The 24,079-nt window shown below is 27.7% G+C and overlaps 1 protein-coding gene across 4 annotated transcripts in view; it reads left to right on the top strand.

Annotated features, from left to right (window-relative positions):
• Positions 1 to 371: 371 nt before the first annotated feature.
• The window catches only part of LOC129959074 (leucine-rich repeat-containing protein 24-like), a 497,442-nt gene continuing 473,734 nt past the window's right edge, over positions 372 to 24,079 (top strand). For all 4 annotated transcript variants that reach the window (XM_056071869.1, XM_056071868.1, XM_056071870.1 and 1 more), the window contains exon 1: positions 372 to 1,000. The gene's annotated coding sequence lies outside the window, so the exon portion shown is untranslated. The remainder of the gene's footprint in view (positions 1,001 to 24,079) is intronic.

Genomic DNA, 24,079 nt, shown 5'->3' on the forward strand with positions numbered 1-24,079 from the left:
GACCATTGTCTCTGGTTTAGCATTTCAAGCAACTAATTCAACGCATCCTTCAACAAACAGATGTTCCTAGCTTTCAGCGTTAAAAATATTAAACAATGATTTAAAAAAAATTGAAATAATGAAAAGCGATTAATCGGCCCTATTTAATAAAACCAAGTTACGGCTCAGTTAAGTTTTTGTCCAGGGTCTCTGCGAATAAAAATCCCTCTTATCTTGCTTAGCGTCATCTCCTGACCCCCACCCCCAATAGTCCATCTCCCAATTCTGCGCAGCTTAAGTTGAGAATCAGCGCCCTCTATCGCTGTACCCCAACGTCCGGAGTGAGCTGAATGCGTTTAGGTCCACTGAGTAGGGAGTTGACTACGAAAACTTCAACCCGTGTTTCTTCTATTCTGCTTTACAGTTTGGAGCTCCAAACGAGTAAGGACTCAGAATGACGTAGGACGGGCAATATATCGAGTTTTCGCTCTTTTCCCTTAAGTTTGGGTTTTCCGCAATACTTCTAGTGAACTTTACTGGGAAGCAGGGCTCACAGTGATTGTGGTGTTTCGCAAGTTCGTGCACTTTGTATATCCCGACTAGGTTGTGGGACGCTTATTTTGCGCTCTTCTCTGCACCTCTGGATAAAAGTTATTCTTGCGCCTTTTCTTTTTTTTTTCTCGGATAGGTCGGAAACTGAAAAGCAATAGAACTTTATGAATATTTAAAAAAACGTTTTTGATTCCTATTGTTGTGAATAGAGTGGACATTTTTCAAAAACTCTTGCTTGTGAATGGTGATCAAAAGTATCTTGTATAAGATTGAAAACGTAGATACTGTTACTAACGTTCAAGTATATTCTGCTAACTCTGTATATGAGTAAGAGTACTTTTTGAGACTTAAATCCATTAACGTCTCTTTTGACTATTTCGCTGATTTGAAAAAGGAATACATTGACTTAATAATCTTGGATGTTTGTTATATGTGTATTTATATCTATTCATCATTGCTGTAATATTTGGTAAGTATAATTTTATTTTAAAATTAATATCTATTTTTCACCAAATATTACTGAAAGTAATTTTAGTTAAAGTGATTTCATTTACTGAGAGATTTTTTTTAGTGAACGCTTTTAGAAGGCATTTAAATATATTTACGCGTTTCTGTTAATTTTGCATAGTTAAATTTAGTTAAAAGTTAGTAAAATTTAGCTTAAATTTATAAATTTAGTTAGTAAAAAGTTTGGTTTTCGTCAATGGTTATTGACAGTGAATGTTCAAAGGATATTTTAAAGCATTAAAATGATATGAAAAGATCTTACATAATAAGTACTTTTGCTTAGAAAAGTAAAATCAAAATACACCAAAAAAAATGGAAATTGAAATTAGCTTTGCATAATTTTTTTTTCCTTTTGTTAAAGTACTTCCATGAGCCGAAGTTAAGTTTACTAATTTTAATAATAAGAGCAGAATAATCTAGGCGCAATATATATATATATATATATATATATATATATATATATATATATATATATATATTAATATTACAAAAATTATATACATATAATATAAATTTTGTTTCGCTCAGAATTGCCTGTATGAATGAAGACTTATTTCTAAAATGAAGTTTTTCATTAAAAAATGAGCAAAAATGTACAATGAATATAAGCAAAAATCGATTAAGAGTTCTTAAATGTCTGACGATTTCATGATCTAGGTTTCTGCTTTGGGACTTTTCCGCAATACTTTCCTGTTGAGTAACTTAACAAAATGTTCTTCGCTTCAGGAAATCTTAATTCCTTCACAAACGGATAAAAGCAAAAGAAGCAAGCAAAGCTTTCTAATAAATAATAGATTTAATATTACATACAGTTTTTACTGAAATCATAAATATCTTTTTCATCCGCAACAGAATATAAGTATAGAAAATCGGATTTCTTGTGAAAGCTAGTTTGAATGACCTGTGCTTTAGAAAAAATAGATATTAAAATTACTCCTGGAAATGTTTGAAGATAGCATGCAATAATATATATAAAGTAAACGTTAATAAGCGCAATCATATGTTTCCATTAAAGTATTATTGATAAAATACTTAATAGTAATTTTATTCAGAATATTTATTGATATAGTCTTGAAAAAAGTGCAAATTGGAAACAGTGTAAGTAGTGAGAGAAATTAAAATTTCTACCAACAGGGCTCAATGAAATTCAAGAAAAATACAAAAATAATAACGAAATAAAATTGTCATTTGCTGTTTAGAAAAGCAAAATATAAAGTACTTTTCATAACTGACAACAGATATAAAAGTTTAAAGGGGCACAAGGAAATAGGATTTTTTGTGAAAAAACAATTTTAGATGGCCTCTGGCCTTAATAAGGTAATGCATTTAGGTAAGAAATTCCTTACCCTATTTTTTCTATGCTTTCATATTTCAATAGACATTTATATGTTGATATTTAAGAAGAAACTGAAATTGTTTAAATATGAAAGCTCCATTCACATTTACAGGACATTTAGAATGTAAATATGCAAAGGATACAAGTCCATAATGAAGGAACTTTGTTAAATTTTAAAAAAATGAATAATGACTTGTTTAAATCTCAATGAATATAAATGATGTGCTCACACTATAAGGAATGTTTAAAAGCCTTTTTAACTAATATGAAATGATTGTATGGATATTCATCCATTTTTACTGAATCTCAAGAGACACCTGTTCTTCTTGCCTAATATTCCTAAGAAGACTATCCTTTCTTTAATAATCGCACTTGATAGTAAAACATTTTTGCCCTTCTTCATTTATTATAAATTTTTCATAAATGTTTTACAACGCTTCTAATAATTAGAATGGATTTATATTTTCCTATAACTATCTATGAAGCCACAATGTAAGTACTGAATAACATGAAAATGAGTACCACATATCAAAAAGTAACGGTTAACAGAAGAACGAAGAAAATTGTAAAATCTTTGAAAATACCTCTTGCTTCGAAACAGATCTTCAACTGTCTCCCATCTAATAAACTAATGTGCCTTTGAGGGGAATCTTGTGTCTTTTAATTTGGAATGATCCATTGCTGTTCTGAATGAAAGAGAGTGACTGGTAAATTCTAGGTGGCAATAAAACTAACTTCCATTCGACGGGAGGGAAAAATTGAAAAAGATGGATTTACGGGTGCAGAGTCGCCCTTTAAAATCAATAAACACCGGAGGGAGAAGAAAATCCCTCTAAACCCCCTTTGATAGATTTCTTTGGGGGAATATTTGTTTGCAGAATTTACAGCATTTATTATTTGTTGCTTTTCTTTAGGATTTAATGGGAGAAAGCTATTAGGTTATGAAGGGCTTTATTGAGGATTCATTAAAAGCTGTAATTAGATTTAAATATTTATAATGTGATGGAAAAAATATTAAAGGCTTAACAATATTCAAGTAAAATGAAAAAAAAAAAAAATTAAAAATATCTGTTTTTGTTTCATAACATAATTCAATTTGAAAAGGGAAAAAAAAAGAATGTAGCATTTTCTCCATCTGCCATATTTCCTCATAGTTATAAAATATTATTATGTATTATTTTGTTTCAATGTAAAATTTGGGACAGAGGGATTCATTTTAATGTCATGAGAAATTTATAAGTTTGATTTCAAACTCGACTGTTTACTTTTTTCCGTAAGTTATTGAATGTTAAAATTTTTAATTAATAATTAAATTCACATATAAATAAAAAAGTTTTAAAAAAATACAAAATCATGAAGATAAAAACAACCTGGCTTAAACGATTTACATGCAAGTATTTTGAATAAAATCAGTATTAGTATGTTCCATAAGATAATACTTTTTGTAAATGGAATATATTATGTAATCACAATTACGTGCTATTTTGTGTCTATCAAAGGCGATTTCAAATGTTAACTATGACGTTTAGAACAAATTTTTATGATGATTAGCGCAAAATGCCTTTTCAAACTTTACCTAGAAAGCGAAGAATAGGTCCTCTGACAGAAAAAAGACTTTTTCGGAAAATAAAATACTAAGATGCCTCACTTAGTATTAATTGTGTCCCAAAAAAAAGTGAGCTAAGCATTTATGTCCCTAATTACAGCATCTAGACATCTATTTTCAGCTACAACATTTCATTAAATAAGGTAGACAATTATATCCAAGCACTTTGGTTTCTGTGTAAGCACTCAGGTTCATTGTAAAAAATTAATTAAAAATTAAATTCTTCCACGCTTCCGAAATCTGGAAATGTTAGTTAGTAAAATATTTCTATTACATCAATCTATTCACGTACAAAGCTTCGGACTTCTATCTACAAAATTTGTAGAGATATTTATATTTCTAAATTTAAAAGAGTCAACAGAAGAAGATAGGAAAATTTATTTTAAAAATGCAGATTTATTTAATTAACAATTGTCTTATACAAATATTTATTTCTTTTTATATTATTCAACTATCATCACTTAAAATAATTTTCTAATGATGCTTACTGTTCACGTTGATGGGTTGATAACTGCAGTTGCTGTTTTTTAAACATAAGAAATTGATATAAGGTATCTCAGAAGCGTAGTGCAATTCTGGAGAAGAAAATTAAATTCTTTCCTCGCAATTATCTGCTTGATATTAAGCTTTCCTAAAGGTAATGTCTTTCGGTGACGAGGAACAATTATATATATAAACACAGGATATAATAAATGAATATGCAAAATGTTTCTGAGGCTGTCAAAAGGGAACAAATCAAAGTGCAACTTTGCAATTCATCGGAAATCAAAAATAACAGTTTAAAGTTTAAATTCAACAAAGTTATAAGTGTTTAATGTGAATATGTGTCCCTTTTACCACAGCCAATTGATATTCACGGATTTACCACGCCCATTTCTGAGCCTTTCAAAGCGCCAAACCAGCCATGTTTTAAAAAAGTATGGGAGGAGTTATCGTATTGCTACGATATCTTTCGTATTACTGGAGATGTTCACATTGAACACTTGTAACTGAATTGCATCCAAACTTTCAACTGTTATTTTTTATTTTCGATTAAGAAAGTTATACTTTGTCTTCTTTTAATAGACATTCGAAGTCGGGATATTCATTTATGTATTATATACATTCCCTGTATAATATACACTGAGTGCCCAATATGTATATTACCACTGAAATGTAGAATAATAGTCGTTGAAAAGAAATTCATAAAAATGTTTTAAATCAATAAATTTATATTTTAATATCTGTCTATAAAATTTATATATCTATCTATAATTTATAGATCTTTCTATAAAATTTATCGATAAAAGCTTGAAACTTTGTATGTGCATAGACTGAATGTAATAAAAACATTTTACTAACAATTTTAAACTAAAAGGAACGAATAATACTTTAAACATTTTATCACGAGCTTCCACAGCCGCCAAATCGTATTTATACAATTGCCCACTATATTTAATGACATTTTGTTGAGGGAAGTATATGTCTAGAAGTAATATTTAAGGGAACACTTGATTGATCCACTGTTTAGGGACGCCATGTAGCATCAAGAAATATAAGCACTTTATTTTTTCATGCACGAATGTTCTTGTTTTATATCTAGAAAATAATAGAATGCATTCAACATCAAATGTTATATTTTTTTAGATTTGAAATCTCAATAAGATCAGTGAAATTATTATGCTAATATAAAGTAGAGCAGAAAATCTGGCTAAAGTTGGAAAATTAGAGAATTTTTTAAAAGCATTTATATTCCGCTAAGAGTAATGATCGTAAAATTATGTAAATTTGCTAAAGCTTCAAATGGTTGGCAGTTTACAAAGTTAAAACTGCGAGAAATATAATTCACTATAATCCTAGGAAAAAATAAAGTATTCCAACTTCTATTTATAACTGTATTGCAGAATCGTATTTTTTAAAACAATAATAAAGTGATATCAGGTAAAAAAAAGTACCTGCTATTTTTGAATACTCATTCTATGTTCTGCATTTGTCATAGAATTTATCTTATAAAATACGATATTTGTTTAAGAAGATCAGTAATCAAGATTTGTTTTGATAATTTAATAAAGCTATTAACGTAAAGCGAGACATACTGAAAAATGTATACAAATATTGAAAATTAAATCGAATTATTCTTTTTCTGCTTTCAAAAAGATTTTTTCATTAGGGAATTCATTTGAGAGGGACTTCCTTTAAATAACTTCAAAAGAAAGCATTTCCATTTACTAGAAAATCTGAAAAGATAACATTTTTCTTTAGTATTTGAGAATATATTACAATTCATTTGGTTTCACAGCCTGTGTTCCTGCTACCTGTAACTTATTGAAAATAAATCAAGTACTGTGTAATACAAAATCAAGTATTTGTATTTTTCAGTAAACATCCAGTTTTAAATTTTCTAAGATGCTCGGAATATATATGAAATAAAATAAACAAAGTAAGTTGAAAGTATGCAATTCAGATTTTGCATAGAGTTTTGAATCTTAATCAAAATATTTTTAAAGAAATATAGCAGTGTAATATAAAGAATTGAAATTTTATGAATAACAACTGTGGAAGTGAAATAATTTTCAAGCAATGTATTTATTTTACATGAGAAAAGACATATAATTTGAAGAGAGATTTATAGTGAATAAATAATTTTCATTCAAATGCCTGAAAATTAGGATTTCTATCGATTTGAAATCGCTCGTATTGCCTCAAGCTATTATAATTTTTAATTTATGATTATGCGTAATAAGGAAGACAGGTTAAATAGATTAAAAACGCAAGCATTTCAGAAAATAAAAATATATATATATATCATCTTTAGTAGTACTTATCTATACTATTATCTATAAATAATACTATCTAATAACTTTCACATTTGTGCTTGCTATCTAGTATTTAAAATGAAAACACTTAAAAATAATGATAAATAGCATACCATTGAAAAATAATCAGATATATTTTGTACTGCCCGTATTAAAATCGATCTTTAAATAAGCAGTTCTATTCTCCAGTAATGTTTAAAATACAATCTCAAATAGTTAGTTTCTTTATTTAAAAAAAATATCTTTTGGGGAAAATATTCTTACAAGTAATTATTTATTTTTCTTTAGGAGATATATTTTAGTTTCAGTGATAATAATGGAAAATAATGATGGTTCAGAAACGATAAATTAATTTACTATTTATATTAATCAATATTGAAACTTAAATTGAAATTTCGCATTGAAAATTAAAAAAGAACATGTATGCAATCTATTTCTAATATATACTATCAAAGGTTAAAATAACAATTTAATTAATGACGTCAAATGAAAATGATTGAGCATTTTTAACTATTTTATAAACAAAACAATAAAAAATGCCCCCTAATGATTTTGAGAGGAACTATGTATTTTCTCTGAAAAAATAAACTCATTTTGGAAAAAAATTTTATTTTTTAACCTGTAATTCTAAATGAAAAAGTCTTGAAAGAATATTAATGAGTGATTCACCTGTGCCTTTACAAAAAGAAAATGGTGATGACTTTTAAAAATTTGAATTCATATTATTAAAATGTTCTTAAACAACTATTCAAATTATGATTGGATACTCAAACAACTGTTAATTCCACATACCAAAGTTTTAGCCTTAAGAATAAATATTAATTTTCATATCATTTCATATTTATGAAAAGTATTTTTTAATAACTGATTGAGAAGTTAAAATTTTAATGAATTTATTGTAGATAACTCATAGAAATTCTTATGAAACCAAATAAATTTTAATCAAATGCTTTATCTATGGATTTTTGAAACATTGTATAAAGCAAGATAGAATGATTATGTTTGCAAAAATTAACTGAGATTAAAGGTTCGTTTGGAAAAACTTGACACAGGAGTTGATTAATAATTCGAGTTTTACAGTTTTGATTAACATATAGATCTTCATTATGGCTTATGTAATACTGGCGGAAAACTATTTTATAATGTTACAAATAAAAAATCCTCAGATATTTTAACGACAATCAAAGATTTAAGAAAAATTTGTTGTTTGTTTTGTTTGAAATATATTGTAATAATATTCATGGAAAAAATATTTAATTAATTCTTTAAAAAAAAAAGCATGATCTTTCAGTTAAAAATTCAAGCATCAGTATTTCTATTTTTCCCTGTCGCAGCCAAATGTGAATTAGTTAGAGAGAGGTTTCTTCAGAATTACAATTATAACCATCGGATTCATTTCGCTTCACGGAAAAATAAGAATTTACTCATTCATAACGTTTGCATATAAATTAAACAACTTCAATAGCAAAGTTTGTCTCTTTTGCCTTCAGAATGAAATTTTGGAAGAAGAATGTTGATGTAGAGGAGAGAATGAATGCCAGAATATCATCAGATTAGACAAGAGTTAAATTGAGACCATTTGTTTTCTTTTTTGTCTTACTTTGTTCAATGAGAGTTGAAATGACGGTAGTAAAATTCTTCTTCATCTTCTTTGAGTTTTCATATTAAGGACATAGAAATGAAAATGGGAAAGAAATTTAATTTTCAAACAGCTCTTTTTCTTGGTACATGTGCCACTCGGGAAGAAAGATTAGAGTGGCATCTTTGGACCAAGACTTGAATGAGTTTATTTAAGAGGATTCTTTGCAAATGAAACTGAGCTTGTTTAAATATTCAGCATTTAAACGGTTTAAATTTCAAAAGTTTTCCTGCTTAAAAGTTTTCCTGCTGCTGTTTCCAAATTTACTAATTGTCGCGAATTCTTGTTGGTAGTATATTAAAAATTTGGCGTACAGGAAGATCAATTTTGAAATAAGTCAGCTGAAACTACTAGAAGCACCAGATGTAGTAAAGCTATGAAAACTGCATTGACAATGAATTTAAACCAAAGGTTCTTAAACCCTTTTTACTCCTTACTCCATTCTTATCAGAATAACTCTGTGGCCTTTAAACTGAAAAATAAGTTAATATTACTTCTAAATAACTACAAAAATGTAACAAAATATGTATAAGTACACAGAAGTGTCTTTAGCCTTGGTTCAACTTATATAACAATTTAGAACGAACAACGAAATTACAGAGAATCGTTTTTAGTAGAAATGAATATCTTTAGTATTTTAGTTTACAAAAAGTGACGAAATTGAAAGGAGAAAGCACAACATATGATAACTTATCTAACTTAAGGTGATTTAGATTAATGAACATCTCGATATTAAACGAAGACTGTTTGGGGATGGATTTTCATTTTGAATCACCATCATATGATCAAGACAATCATAATATTTTTAAACTTTTGTTATAAGAATTATTTATACTATATTACATTTAAAATATAAGTGTGAAACTTCTCATCTGGATTATGACAACTAAAAAGATACTAAGAGAAAAGAACATGGTATTCGCACATACTTTTCTCAACTCCTTATATTTGTTCTTTATTGTATAATGTCTTCCTAATAGTTGATAATTCAGTGCGTTAGCAAAAAAAAATCACATTTTTATATTTAAACACTACAGAAGAAACTAAAGTCATAATTTAGATTTAAAATAACAAATCAGAGATTTGCTGATTCTGATAGACATAAATAAAACATAAATGTGTAATTAATAACCCCATAATTTCACGCATTCATTAATATTTATATTATTGAATGATACCTAACTTATTTATCTAACTAAAAGAAAATGAGAGTACTATTCAATAAGGCCTCAAAATGCTATTATAAGTTGTTACATACAGTTTATCCCAAAAAAGTGGAACAAGTATTTATTACCCGCAACTTATATCTATACTTCCAATTATAAAATTTCATTAAGTGAGGTGAGCAGATGTATGAAAATACTTTGGCTTCCGCGGAAGCTGATAATAAAATGTAAAAATCTTTGCGGTCCCCCAAATGTAAATGTGTCTAGTAATGAAATGTTTCTTTTACATTGATCTCTGTAAATACAAAGTTACAAGCTTCTAGCGACTAAATTCGCGGATATATGTTGATTTCTAAATTTAAAGTGACTTAAAACAAATTTTGAAGAAAACATTTCGGAAATGCAAATTTGTTCAATACAGAAAAATGGTAATATGTAAATGTTTGTCTATTAAGGCTTCTTTCAATCATAATTCCCGAGACATTTTCTAATCATGCACATTATTGCGCACTAGAATTGTTCGACAATTGCAGTTGTGACTTTATAATGAAGGTGATAGAAATTGAACATTTAAGGTGTCTCGGAGAAGTACTGCAAGAAAATAAAATTCTTTATGCACATGATATTATGTTTTCTTAAGGAATGACTTTTTTCGGTAGCATTTTTAAGTGCTGGTGATTTAAGCTATGAGTAATTGTGATGCAGCTACACGTAAATGAAAGTATTGTTAGAAGAATGCAAATTTGGATACGCGTTGAGGAATGGGCAAGTTTTGTAACTTCTCCAATTAATGCATTATTTGATGATAATAATAAATAAATTCTTATTTATAAGAATAAATAAATAAGTATAAATGTATCATTATTTATCTATCCTGTCTGCTTAGCAACCTATAGTAATATGTGTATTATTCCTGATAAATACAAAAAATGACTCATTCGTACGCCAATCCGATATATGAAAAAGTGGGCTAAATCAATGAATTTGATTTTTAATATTTCGTTGTTTGAAATTAGAATGGTTGTTTGAAAGTACATTAAGAAGCATTTATGAGGAAGGCATTCCTCATAAATGCTTCTATACTGTGTATACTGTTTCCTCTGCAGTCTTGTAACAAACATTTATCGAGCAGTTTTAAGATTTTTGAAACCAAATAAACAATAACCATCCTCTGAAGAAAAATTCCATGAATTATCCAAATTTCAATAATAGCATCCGGGTACAATTCTCCCATTATAGACAGAGTCTCTTGGTTGAATAAAATTGTTAGTATTAAAAACTCAAGAAAAATATAAAAATAATAATTTTCCGATAAAACGCTAGGTTGAAAACGAATAATTTAATAAATGTCTAGAGATCCAAACGAGATTCATAAATGTATGAGGCTTTCAAAACAATTCCATAAAGAAATTAAGTCGTAATGAAAATTATAAAGAAGAAAATTAGATTGCTCAATAAAAATTTAAGTGTATTATGAGCAAATAGATTATCAATTTACCTTGAGATTTCTGTGAGCCTGTATCTATTTTATGAACTCTAGAGCATTAGAAAGAGTGCTTAAAATCGATAAAAAATTGCATCGTAACGAAGGTAAGAGTTTTTGTTAAATAAATGCGTGAAAAATAGGGAGTGTTCTCTTATATTGATTCAATGTGATTTTTTTCCTTTTTTTAGATTCAGTAAAAGACATTGAGCATATAAATATGATCCTTTTGTTGATGGATTTATACTAAAAATTGATACAGATATGCAATGCTAATGCATAGACCGTCTGCGAATTCAGTAAATTTTTATTATTATGTTAGAAAAATTATAAAAAAGATAATGAACATTTAGCAAAAGACTTGATGCAAATCTACATTTTGCATGTAAGATTTTATGCTTTATTTTTTAGTTCAATAGGTTTGTGATATATCATATTAACCAGGTATTATTTGGTGCATTAACCACAAGCTTTCTTTCATTTACACAACTGGTTGAATTTTCGAACGATTGTGTTCGTGTACATGCGCAAGGAGAAATTGGCCTGCTCTCCACAGATTTTGTCTAAAAATTACTAAATCTGCAATTTTGATGCACATTAAATTCCGTCCGTCTAATTCTTTGCATTTTGAAATTATCCAGTTCACATGCGCACAAATAGGCATTAATTGTTTTCTGAAATTATCAAATTATTATTTTGTTGCCAGCAATGGACAACTGCACAAAATTTCAGATATATAGCACATCAAATGGTTAATGAACGATCAGTTGAAAAATCTCAATTTTATGGACATATATATAACAAGTTAATAAAAAATATGTAAAATATGCTTAAATAATATGTACTCTTCAAACTTTTATTTCCTAAATGATGGGTGTGCTCTCACTTCAAGAATTGTTTTTCACAGATTGTAGAGAAACACTAGTTGCCATTAGAAAGCCAAATATCGATCATATGCATTTCAGAACAAAAAGAAACGAATAAAACTAAATAAAGTTTTACAAATGAGCATTAGGGAATAATTAGCATGAAGATAAATATCATTCTTTTTTGTCATCATTTTCAGCTGTTTTTAATTAATAATTATATGTGTTGTAGGAATGTAATTTATATTAAAAATTCTCATAAATTTTCAAATATAATTTACTTTCAAATATAATTTGTATAGAACTAAGTATTTCTAAGGAAAATATGGCTTCATCAGATGTTTCTTTTTTTTTATTAGCTAATTTGTTTCCTAATATTCTGACTGAGATTTGAGGTATTTATGATATTATTTGTTTACAATATTCTTATCATAGAAACCGTGGTTCTAAATACCCTGTATTTCTGAATAATAAGATTTTAAAATTGAATTGCCATAAAAAATTGTACAGAGTTCAAATTAATCGTTGTTGTATGCTTTAAACTTTTTCATTAACATTAAATTATCGTTTCACTGGTAGAAAATCAAGAAATAAAATTGAGAGTTTAGTTTGAAATTGAATCTTCCATTTTTCATGGTGTATTAAAAATATTTGTTTCATTAGTTAAGGTACTAATAGGCTTAACATTAATCTGTTGTAAAAAATTTTTAAAAATACTATTTTCACATTCAGCAATTAAATTTTTAGGTAAAAGTGTTGCCAAAAGTTCCCAAAAGAAAGTGAATTTCTTTTTGTGAATAGTAATTACAAAGGTTTTATGGTTGATTTCTAGGCTGTCCACAAAGAGTTCAGAATAATCAAATCGTGCATTCTCTGGTAGTCCACACCCTCTCACGTGCTATTTCGTGTCAGAGTTCGAAGTCATCACGCAGAACGAACCGTTTAGTTCCACTGAAGTTTTTTTAGAATATTGTAGGCGTATAACATAATGCATGACATTTGCAATGGATTTTCTAGGACTGTGGCCGAATCCATTAATTGTATATATAATATAAAATGTAATTATAGTTTATGTTTGCAATACGTTTTGCAAATTCTTTTATTATTACCGCAACAAACAATATAAATATTAAGAAGATATATTAGCTTATTTATTCATTAGAATGTTACTTGTATTTTTCTTTTATAATTTGTATATTTATATCTATGTGAATCAAATTACAGGAAAAAAATATGTTCAAGACTTTTATTATAAGTATAGGTTTATTTCCTGAATTGATAACATTTTATAATTCATGTATATTTATCAATTATATGTGTGAGAAAATGAAAACATATTAAAAACACTTAAAAGAAGAAAATTCTTTTAAAAGTAAAATTTAGCATTCATTGCCTCAGAAAAAAATGAGCGAATTAAGTTAAATCTGGATCAATTTGTGTTTCATCATCTTTAGATTTCTCCTATTTTTCTACTGTTTTTTGACCTGGTATTTCAATGCAAATATTTTTTCAGTGGATTTCTTCTATCTGAATATGCGATGATACAAATTTCGCATCACGAAGGCATTAGAAATCCATTTCATCAAATAGTTTATATGCGATATCTAATATTGCTGTGGATAGTTTTATACTCATTTCCTAATATATAGGCTCAAATAAGCTAGCTAGAAAAGAATGTATAACAACTTATGAAAGGTTAAAGGTATAGACAGGTTATCTTTTAATAACTTGCAAAAGAGGTAAAGATAGTTCCTATTTTTTTTTCAAATTCCTCATCTTAAAAGGTTATTTAAGCTTTTGTTTAATCATAATCCGATGGTTAAAATACTAGAAACTTGCGAAATTTTTTAACACTGCTAATTTATGTTCTATTAGTTAATTTGTTCTGAATTTCAATAAAAGATCAAGAACAGTCCTTGGTGGGTAATTTATGATTTCTTTTCCTAAATATTAAAAAAAAAGTTAATATTGTAGAGTTTAGAACATGGTATTTCTTCTTCTATTCCATTTGGATAGGAATTCAGACTGTAATCAAGACATGAATATTCTTTATTTAAATACTTAAATATTTTTATTAACTTGAGCTCCGAGTGACTTTCCTCTTAGAACAGAATAAAATTCGATCTGAAACAGTTTGGAATTGCACATTTCAGTAAGGAAAAATGCCATAACAATTAAAACATTTAAAGGAGTGATATAATTTAGGTCATAAACATGTATAGCAGCCAAATTTAAGCATTTTCCTCTCCCTTTTCGATATCATTAAACAATTTTAGCAAAGAACAAAAACGTGGTTGTAGGAAAATTGCTTCTAAAGAAACTAACACATTTAACTAATAGATTGTTTCTATTGAACAACACTGTTCAATCATTACCTTTTCTATATATCAAGCCCCTTGTCTCATATAAAGGAGACAGATTTTCGTTATATTATCCGGCGTTTATTTTTTCGCAAGTTTTGAAAATTATGTACTAACTCCTTTAATTTTCAACCTTTTTTCCTATCATGTAAAGAACATTATCTTTTACTTGCTATTATTTTTGCTTTTTCTCCATTAATCGAGGCAAAAACAATATTTTCCTTAACGGTAGATTGGAAATGAAAATATTGACATTTTATATTTTATTATGGAATTTTAAATATAATTGTGCAAAATGGAATTCTAATATGTGAGCTTTATGTGTAAGAGTGTATTTTGAGTTCTTAAAATGGCTGAAACCAAATTTTTCATTAATATCTGCAGAAATTTAGAAAATATAAAAGAAAATGCTAATTTGTATGTTACTTTCACTGATTTATCCTCCACAATCAAATGCTATATTCCAAAATTTAAATATTTTTCCCAAATTAAAATGCAATAGGATAAAAATAAACCTAGAAATATCTAATTTTTAATTTCTAAAATGCTCCAAAATTTTTCAAAAACAAAGCCGATAAAATTTGTTAATATTCTTTTAATTTTCAAGAATCGAAAGATAAACTAATTTTTAAATAAATGTTTTTAGCAGTTTGATCTGTTCAATCATATCCAGGATGCAGTGTCGAGGTTTGACTCATTTAATAACCACGACTCAAAGAAATAAAAACTTTTCTTCTAAATAAAAATCAGAGGTAAATGAAAATTTATTAGTATATCTAAAAATTCTGTACAGAATAAGCTCAACTATAGAACATAATATTAATTAAATACAGTATGTAATACTTAATTTATTGTATATTTTCAAGAATTGAGATTAATAAAATATTTGTAATTTTATCATTTTTAAAATTATTCGTTATATTCCATATAATTCATTTTTCTTATTCTAATAATTTCTATAGCTGGCATTATTCTTTGCTTATCCAAGAATTAACGGTTTCATAACAATATTTCTGAAATATCAAATTCCACTTTTCCTGCAATTTATTAATTTCAATATGAGCAAAATTTATTTAAATAACGTACAATAAAAAATTTTTATTAATATAATGTATTTGCGTTTACTAAAAATTAACATTATATCTTCTGAATTTTTTCATAATCGTTTTTCAACGACGAAATATATATTATAGAATAAATAGAAATTCTAATATAAGAAAATGTAATAATATAAATTAAGCAATTGAAACCACCGTTATTCGTTTCTGGAAAGTTACCTAAGAGACACTTTGAATCCTATAATTTTTGTATATACAAAATAAGAAGAATGGTTAAAAAGGGAAAATGTGTTCTCACCTTTGTCTTAAAAAATGCGTCTCTCTGTCAATCACATGAAAAGAATTTTTATTCGTTTTTGGTTACTCAATCGTTTAAAATTTATAAAAAGTAGCGATCATTCTGTAAATTTTCTAAGGAAAAGGGTTAAAAAAATGTGAGAGGATAAAAAGGAATCGCGCAAAATGCAAGACGTTTTGTTTTTATTCAAATGAAAATCGGTAAATTTTGAAAGAGTTCTTATTAAATGTATATTGGTGAATTTACAAATGTAATTTGACCGATTGAATCTGTCAGTTTAATAAGTAATGAAGAAATGTGATCAAACCAAAACTTTTTAAAATGAAGGAATGTATAAAATTTTAAAACAAAAGGTTTTTTAAAAAACTGTTTAATATAAATAACATTCATTGTGGCTATCTAAGTATGTTCCACATTTCCTCTTTAACAAACCTTTAACTTTTTTACACTTTGAATTATTCTAATCACTATTTATTTAAATTTCTTTGTTTTATCATATCCTTAGACAATGATTTTGTTGGTTTGAAAGTACCGATTCAACCATGCTTAAAAGCAAGTTTAATTCAATCTGTTAGACTCAAACCAAGACCACCTTTCGTATACTTCAACATTCATGAACAAAATTTGAAGTACCAATATAACTACTATTGATGACATAGGGCTGTCGATAATTTTTAAAAATCGTATAGTTCAAGTGATACTCGAATTTTAATTAATAAAGGTTTTATAAGGATAATCTATAAAAGGATTTTGTGCATTATAGTATTTTGTACAAACCTTTTTACATTAAAAATATTATACTTAAAATCATTTTAATCCATAGCAAATTAGAGTACAAAATAAACAAGAAGGACCCTTTTCTGGTATAAAATAATAAACATAAGTTTAAATTTTAGCTTCTTTCTTGTAAATAAAATCATGTGTGCTTTATTAGCTTTGAATAATTTATTTGAAGAATGCACAATAAATTCTCATACCAAAAGAAAATTTTCCATTTTTATCTTTTATTTTAATAATATCTTATGACATGTCAACATGAATGATTTCTAATTTATTGAATACCAGATACTGATTTGCCTGATTCCTGTAGATCCAAATAAAAATAATAAATTTTTGAAAGTTTTTTCTTTTTTTACGGCGAATTTGAGAAAGGATATTAAAATGTTTTAAATTTTCGGCTATTTTCTCATTATTGTTTTACTAAGTGTGCCTCTCAAAAACCTAATACATTTAACAGAAATGAGTCTCAAGAACTGTAGAAATTCTCATTTTCAGGTTTGAAAATTATCATCCGAACTTTATTCTCGACGTATCAATTAATACATTTTATCTTTAGGAAAGAAATCTTGCATAAATATAACAAAGATATTAAAAACACTGTAGTGAAGTTGAATGCGTTTTGGAACATCGAAAAGAGGAAAATTCGTTTTTCATTCAGAGCTTTATTCTTTCCTTTTGTGTTCAATTTTAAGCCGAAAGTAATGATAGTAAATTTTAAAATTCAAAGTATTTACTGCATTAATGATTTGAAAGTAAATTAAAATTCAGTTCAAAATCAAAATGACACAAACGATGCATTAGGTGTTTGTATAAATTTTCTTAATACAAAATTAATAACAATGTATGTTTAATGATTTTTCTGTGTTGTAAATTTTAAAAAGTTACAAATTTTTATATGTTTCCATTGTTTTATAAGTTCTTAATTTTTATTCATATATATTAATCCTCTATTGCAGGAATTTTAAAAAAAAATCTTCAAAAAAAAAAAAAAAAGCCCAGATTATTTTCAAAGTTTTTAAATTGCTTCAGTTAAAAAAGCAATCAATCATCAGGGCCTTTACTTTTTGCCGTCTAAAATTAAATTTGACCAAATTATCAATATAATACACAAATTCTATTATTTTTCAAATGCAGAACAAAAGGTTCTTGATCTTATTCTTCAAAAAATAGTGCTGTTGTTTCTTCTTTTAAGTTCGTTTGGAAATATGGTTCTCCTGTAATAACGACATTAAGAATGCAATTTATTCGAAGAATGTTTCAATGGATCCAATTATCTTCCTGCCTCAATTATTCTACAAATCGAACAGGAACAAAAAGCAAAATATAGACACCCGAAAGAGAAACCCCGAAAAGCAATTTTAAAATGACACCCACGCCAATAATCACGCCAGATTTGAACAAATTTTCCTGCTCATTTTCCTAATAATGCGGAAATCTACCGAAAGGGTAATCATCTCTTGCGCACTATCAGTTTGTCACTCAATTTACCTTTTAAGAATGGTTATCAAAATTGTTTGAAATGTGTCCCCTCTCAGAAATTGCAAAAATTTAATACGAAAAAAGTTTCGCTCTTGTAATTCATGTTTTGTGGCAGTATTGTTTAAGCTCAACTCGTTTTGTTTTACTACGATGGATCAATTTATTACTCCCGGCAGAGATTGTTCCGCAAGGTGAAAGACATCAAAAGTATTTCTCCTACTATTGTCCTTTCTTTTCAGCAACGTCATTTCAGCCTAATAAACATTTGTAGCGATAAATAGGCGTCCTCGTAGTTTGCTGCCCAACAGATTTCCGCTCAGTAATTGAAGTTCCCGAATTACGGCACCAAGTACGCTCTTAGTAAATGGATATCCTGGAATAGACTCTATCCCTCTTGTCCAGCTTCTTATCGGGGCACTTGCCCTCCTCCCCAAATATTATCAACCCTATTTCGAAGATAAGTTCATTTCCTGTTGGGTAGGATTCTTTATTGCATTGAAAGGGCGGATGGATGAGTAAGCTCCTCTCTGCTCATACCGATCAAGCAGCTGACAAAATATGAACTAAGAAAGTGATAATGGAATTTCTTTGCACCATCTACGAGCCTGGAAACGAAAAGATTAGTAGACGTTCAACTTTCTGTTCATTTCAATTGTTTAAAATAATACATGGAATATAAAGTTTAGGTGGATGTTAGAAAAGTACAAGTATAACTTTAAAAACTGATTTCTTTTAACAGTTGGATAATTGTAGCGAGTGTACCACACCAAGAAAAGTTTATGCACAGAAAACAAATTGTGTACGTTAGAAATTCATTTAATACTTTTATTATAAACCTGTAACTTCTTAACAGCCAATAATTACCGCAAAAAAGGTACAGAAATATATATTTTTTTAATAATATATTATACCGCTGTGTTTTAACAGATCTCAAGCATAAAAAAGTTCTTTTTTTTCAGGAGGGAGGGGGGGGGGGTGCGGAAAAGTCTGCATTCAACTGAAAATAAAAGAGCTGTAGATATTACAAGCAAATATCGCTCTTTCTTAGGATAAAAAAAATGTATTTTTCCTAAAATTGGAGACATAATTTCAATATTGATTGTGTATTTTCAAATTTTCCTTTTCCCTTCTAATTATTTAATACTAAGCCATATATTACAACAAAATTATTTTAAATCATACCACTAATGTATATGGGCTATTTCGTTTATATTAATTTCGTGTAAGACATTTAGCACTTGATTATTTTTTATTGTAATACATATTTCTCTTAATAAAAACCTTGCATCCTCATTTTTGTGATAGTGATTATTTTTGAAACACTGCGCAATTTCAAAATTTAGAACGAATGAAACGAAAAAAAAAATACATACGTTACCATGCCAACCGTTCAAAATACCATCTTATGATTTTATACAACATTTATAAAGTAGAGCAGGACATGAAAATTAAGAAAGAATCAAACCAAATTTCAAAAGATAAATTTTACTGATAAGTGAAGTAGATATGTTGCGCTCAGAAAAAAAAAGAGAAGAGAAGAAAGAAATTATTGCTTTATATTATATTTCCAAAAAGTAAAATTCTTTCTTTTAAAAATTAAAGTCAATTTAATTATTAAATATCTGAGATTAGATGAAATATCAAAATTTTGCTTTCACTGGATTTCTCTCCTTTCGCCACAGAATATCCTCGATCTTGGAGTCTCTAGGATTCCCTGTCAGTTTAATTGGTATACGTAGAACGATATATTAAAAAAAATCTTTAAGTTTGCATATAGTACACAAATAACAGAATAACTAAGCAAAATACAATAATGAAAAAGGGGAGTGTTTTGTGAGGAATATGACTTCAAGAATTATGATGAGGTTAATATTGTTTGCTTAGAGAAAAGCTTGATTGAGGAAGGATACTAAAATTTTTCTAAACTTTGATTTAGGAAAATCGGATCTTTATTATCTTGCAGAAACTGCACAAGATTTCTGGTTTGGATTTAGGATACTTTTTTGTCATCATGTCGATCCACCAGATTTGTTCGAAGTCGTGAATGCGTTTTCTAAGCTAAACAGATGGGGTGACAGGGCAGCTACTAGCATAATGAAATGAATTGCACATTTCTACGCAGCCACGGTGATCTGATTCTTTGATTATGGGATCACTTGAAGTACGCAAGGAATGAATGGGCCATGGTTGGCTGCAAAAATCATATATATTTGTTCCATGATGCTAGGTTAAGGGAGACTTTGGGGATAATTTGAGTATTTTTTTCCAGTTGAGCCTTTGTTCCATTGTTCTTGTCATCGCTGTACGCTCGATTGATTTAATATGCTTTTAAGCAGAGTTCTCGGAGCTGAATATTAAACGGGAGTACTTGTAGAAGTGGCCTACTTGTTTAAGGAATCCGCAACCATGTTGCCGTTGTGGTTCACATGTGCTTTAATTCATCCTAACTGATTAGAAGGATGGTGAGTAGAATTGCTTGCACATCCTGCGCAAATAGGTTTGAGGATGAAAATGAGCAGATTGCCTTTAAGCTGGACTCGCCATCGTTTCATGTCTTAGTTTCATATCTGGTGTTTTACCTGACTGAAAATAATTTTTTTATAAAGAACTTTTATAAGAGCATAAAAACAATTAAGTCAACAGTATAAAAGTCGAAATTACTTAGTCATCAATCAGTGAATTTTTTTCGTCAACTGAAAGAAAGTATCCAAAAAACATGAATGCCAGTTGGAAATGATCTAATTGAATTGAAGTTCCATTTTAATTTTTATATGATGAATGTTTGGGATAATTTTTGTTTCTTATGATGATCATTGTGCCTTTCAATCTTTCTAATTTTTTCTGCGCATTGAGCTTTTGTGTAAGAAATTTATTTTTTCTTTGAATAATTTTAACTCCTCTGAAAAAATTTGGTTTTAAATTTGCTTCCTAATTTTACTCTTTCAATATGTAAAATTCACAAACTCCTCTACTACATTTTTATTCCGTAGACAGCATAGTAGATTCTCACAGCAGACATCAGAATTTTTTATCTTTTGGAATACCGAAATCGCAGCTGAGAAAATGCCGTAAAATTTTAATTTGGGCAAAAAACTCCTCCTTATCTGCAAGAAAAAAAATTTCCAATTTATACATAATATATTTAATCTTCTACTAGAATATTAATCATAGTGTCATTTTAAGAAAAAAGGTTTTAAATATTATATCATCATATTATTCTTAATTTCTTATGCTAATCAAAAATATGAATGTTAAAACAAAACCTTAAAAGCTTCAGGATCAGACTCTAAGCAAATTGGAATTCGTTCATGTTTATACAATGTTAAATATTTTAAATATTGTTTAAGAATTCTCTTATTATATTTATAATGTCTTAATTTCTTTATAATATTGCTTGACTTTCGATTAAAAAATATCGCTGCTACTACTATTTTTCTATTTTTTACTAAAGTAAGAAAACATGTTTAAAAATTATATATTTTTGTTATTTTATCCCTTCAACCAGCTGGAACGTAGAAAGTCGCTCAGCGAAATTCTCATGTAACGACTCGATTGCAGAAAGTCGCTCATCCTTTATTATCCTAAACCTGGCTAAAACGTAAAAAAAAATTAAAAAAAAAATAAAATAAAAAAAATTGTGAAAATTATATTAATAACGACTTTGACCTTATCTTAATCTTAAAGACTTTAACACTTTTACGATAAGATCCATTTTACGAATATACAGATGCTGATTAATCGACGGTTAATGAGTCTTTAATGTATTTAATTAGTCATGATTATAAATATTAAGGAATCTAAACTGTTTCTCAAATTGATTCTTTAATGGTGCTACCTTTAAAATATGAATATTTAAAGTAATATTTGTTAATAATTAAGAGCTCTGAAATTATTAAAATATTTTTTGACTTTTGGAAACTAATAATTGCATAAAATTTCAGGGCTGAAATGAATGGAAAATTCATTACAAAATTCCATCTTTATAAACATGGAATATACAAATAAAAGTGTTAAAAAAGTATTGAATTCCCTTTTAAATTCAGTACAATAAATTAATTTCCTTAATATTTTGAAATTTTATTTTAAATTAAAAATTTATTTCAGTTTAACTACTCTTGAATTCCTCTGAAAAGGAATAAAATTGGACATCGAGTTTGAGGAGACCAATTGTATTGGAATTTTGATCAAATAAGAAAATGTACCTGAAATTGTTTTTCCTATTAAGAATAAAGAAATGTTCGATTCTATACTGGTTTGCTAACCTTTATGAAAAATTAAATTTTCTGTTAAAGATAAAATAATTTTAATGCATACGACGAGAGTATTAAATGCGAATTTTATTGATAGGACGTAAACTGTTATCTTTGCAATTTATTTTGAAATCACCAGCCAAGTTGGATATTATTTCTCTTTACGATGCTTATTTGCACTATAATATTATAAGAAGTTTCAAATAAATGGAAAAAGATGCAGATTTGCTTTTGTTGTTATTTTTTCGTGCAATTTCTGATTTTATTAAAATTTTGTTGAATATAAAAATAATTAATTTTCAATTTGTATTAATCTTGACTGATTTTGCCAATGCTTCAAATATATCATGGCAGTAAAGTATTAATATATTTTTTTGAAATGGAATGACTTAATAATTTGTTGTTCACGAGATTCTTGATGGAATCTCTCAATATTCGATTTCTTCTATTGGCTTTGCGAAGAGTAGCTTTCCCCATCCCGATCTTCAATAGTAATTTCCATTTGGTGATTGCTTTTTGTTCAGCCGACAAAAACGTGTCATTTCAAGAAAGAGAATTGTTGCATACTAATATTTCTTCGGTTGTTAATGATTTCTTGTAAAAATGAATACAACCTTTTCTCGAGTTGTTCAAAGTGCACATTTAATAAAATTCGACTGCAAAAATTGCTTTTCTCAAACAATAGTAAAAGAATTAACCAATAAATTTTTAACACAAATTAAATGGTAACAGTTTAATTACCTTTTAATTTTCGTGTTCAAAGGCACATTCAAATACATCAAAGAATTATAGCCAAACTCAGCTTCTACTCTGATTTATCTCGGATATTGTGTCGATTTTGTCGATAAATAAGTATTTGTATACACACCAATTAAAATCGATCTCTGATAAAATCATTAAATTAAAGCACTCGGTCTTCTTTCTTCGTTTTATGTATTTTTGCTTTCTTGACTTGGTGGAATTTTCTTAAAAATTATCTTCTTATGATGCGTCTATTACGAGGATTATTGTTGATGCACTTCAAATGAATAAAATATAAATAAGAATCTGTTCATTACTTTAATTACCTTGTTACTCGAAACAGGTCAAACATTAATTAGTAATATGGAATTCGTTTGAATCCCTCGGGTTATTTACTCGGTAAATAGAAAAATCTGGGTAAAAGTTAAATTTCTTCCAATTCAGCTATCAGCAAGAAGAAGCGAGGTACTTTGGAGACTTGTTGATCTGAAGAAATATTCCGCATTCGCGATGCATCCTTCTTAGAATTGTTTGAGAAGAAAAAAGTCATAAAAATTTAATAAGCATGCTTTTAATATATCTCTATGTTACCATTTTTCAAAGTATTCCTATTACTTACAAATAATGTTGAGCTTATATGCTTATGAGCAAACAAGTACTTCATTTGACGGGAATCAAACACAAACTTTCTCCCACGTATTCCGACTCTGCCCCGCCAATTCCAAAATCGTATGTTGTTAAAGACTAGAAACTAGAAATCCAACTTTTTATCCAATCAAATAATTGCTCACAATTCTTTCTTCATAGTGTACCTCTACTTGCAGTATTTAGTTTTCTCTTCTCTAAAAAGTTTCTATTTTCATTTAAAATTCAATTTCTGATTAAATTCCAAGAAAATTATTTTTCGACACTACAGAAAACCCATAAATACTTGTTTGTTTCCGATTCATTAGAATTCCAAATTTCCCAGCTCTTTATTATCATTTCGGTGAAATATTGCTGTGATGATAAACAAATGTTTGATTTAATTTCAATTCCTTTAATAAGCTATGACATTAATATGTTTATTCATATCAAATTTAAATTCACATTTCACATAATTTAAATTCTGAAATTAATTTGCAAATATAACAATTTTTATATTCCTTAAAGTCAAAATTATTTAAAAATATCTCTACATTTCT

This window comes from Argiope bruennichi, chromosome X1, assembly GCF_947563725.1.
Source record: "Argiope bruennichi chromosome X1, qqArgBrue1.1, whole genome shotgun sequence".
Classification (NCBI taxonomy): domain Eukaryota; kingdom Metazoa; phylum Arthropoda; class Arachnida; order Araneae; family Araneidae; genus Argiope; species Argiope bruennichi.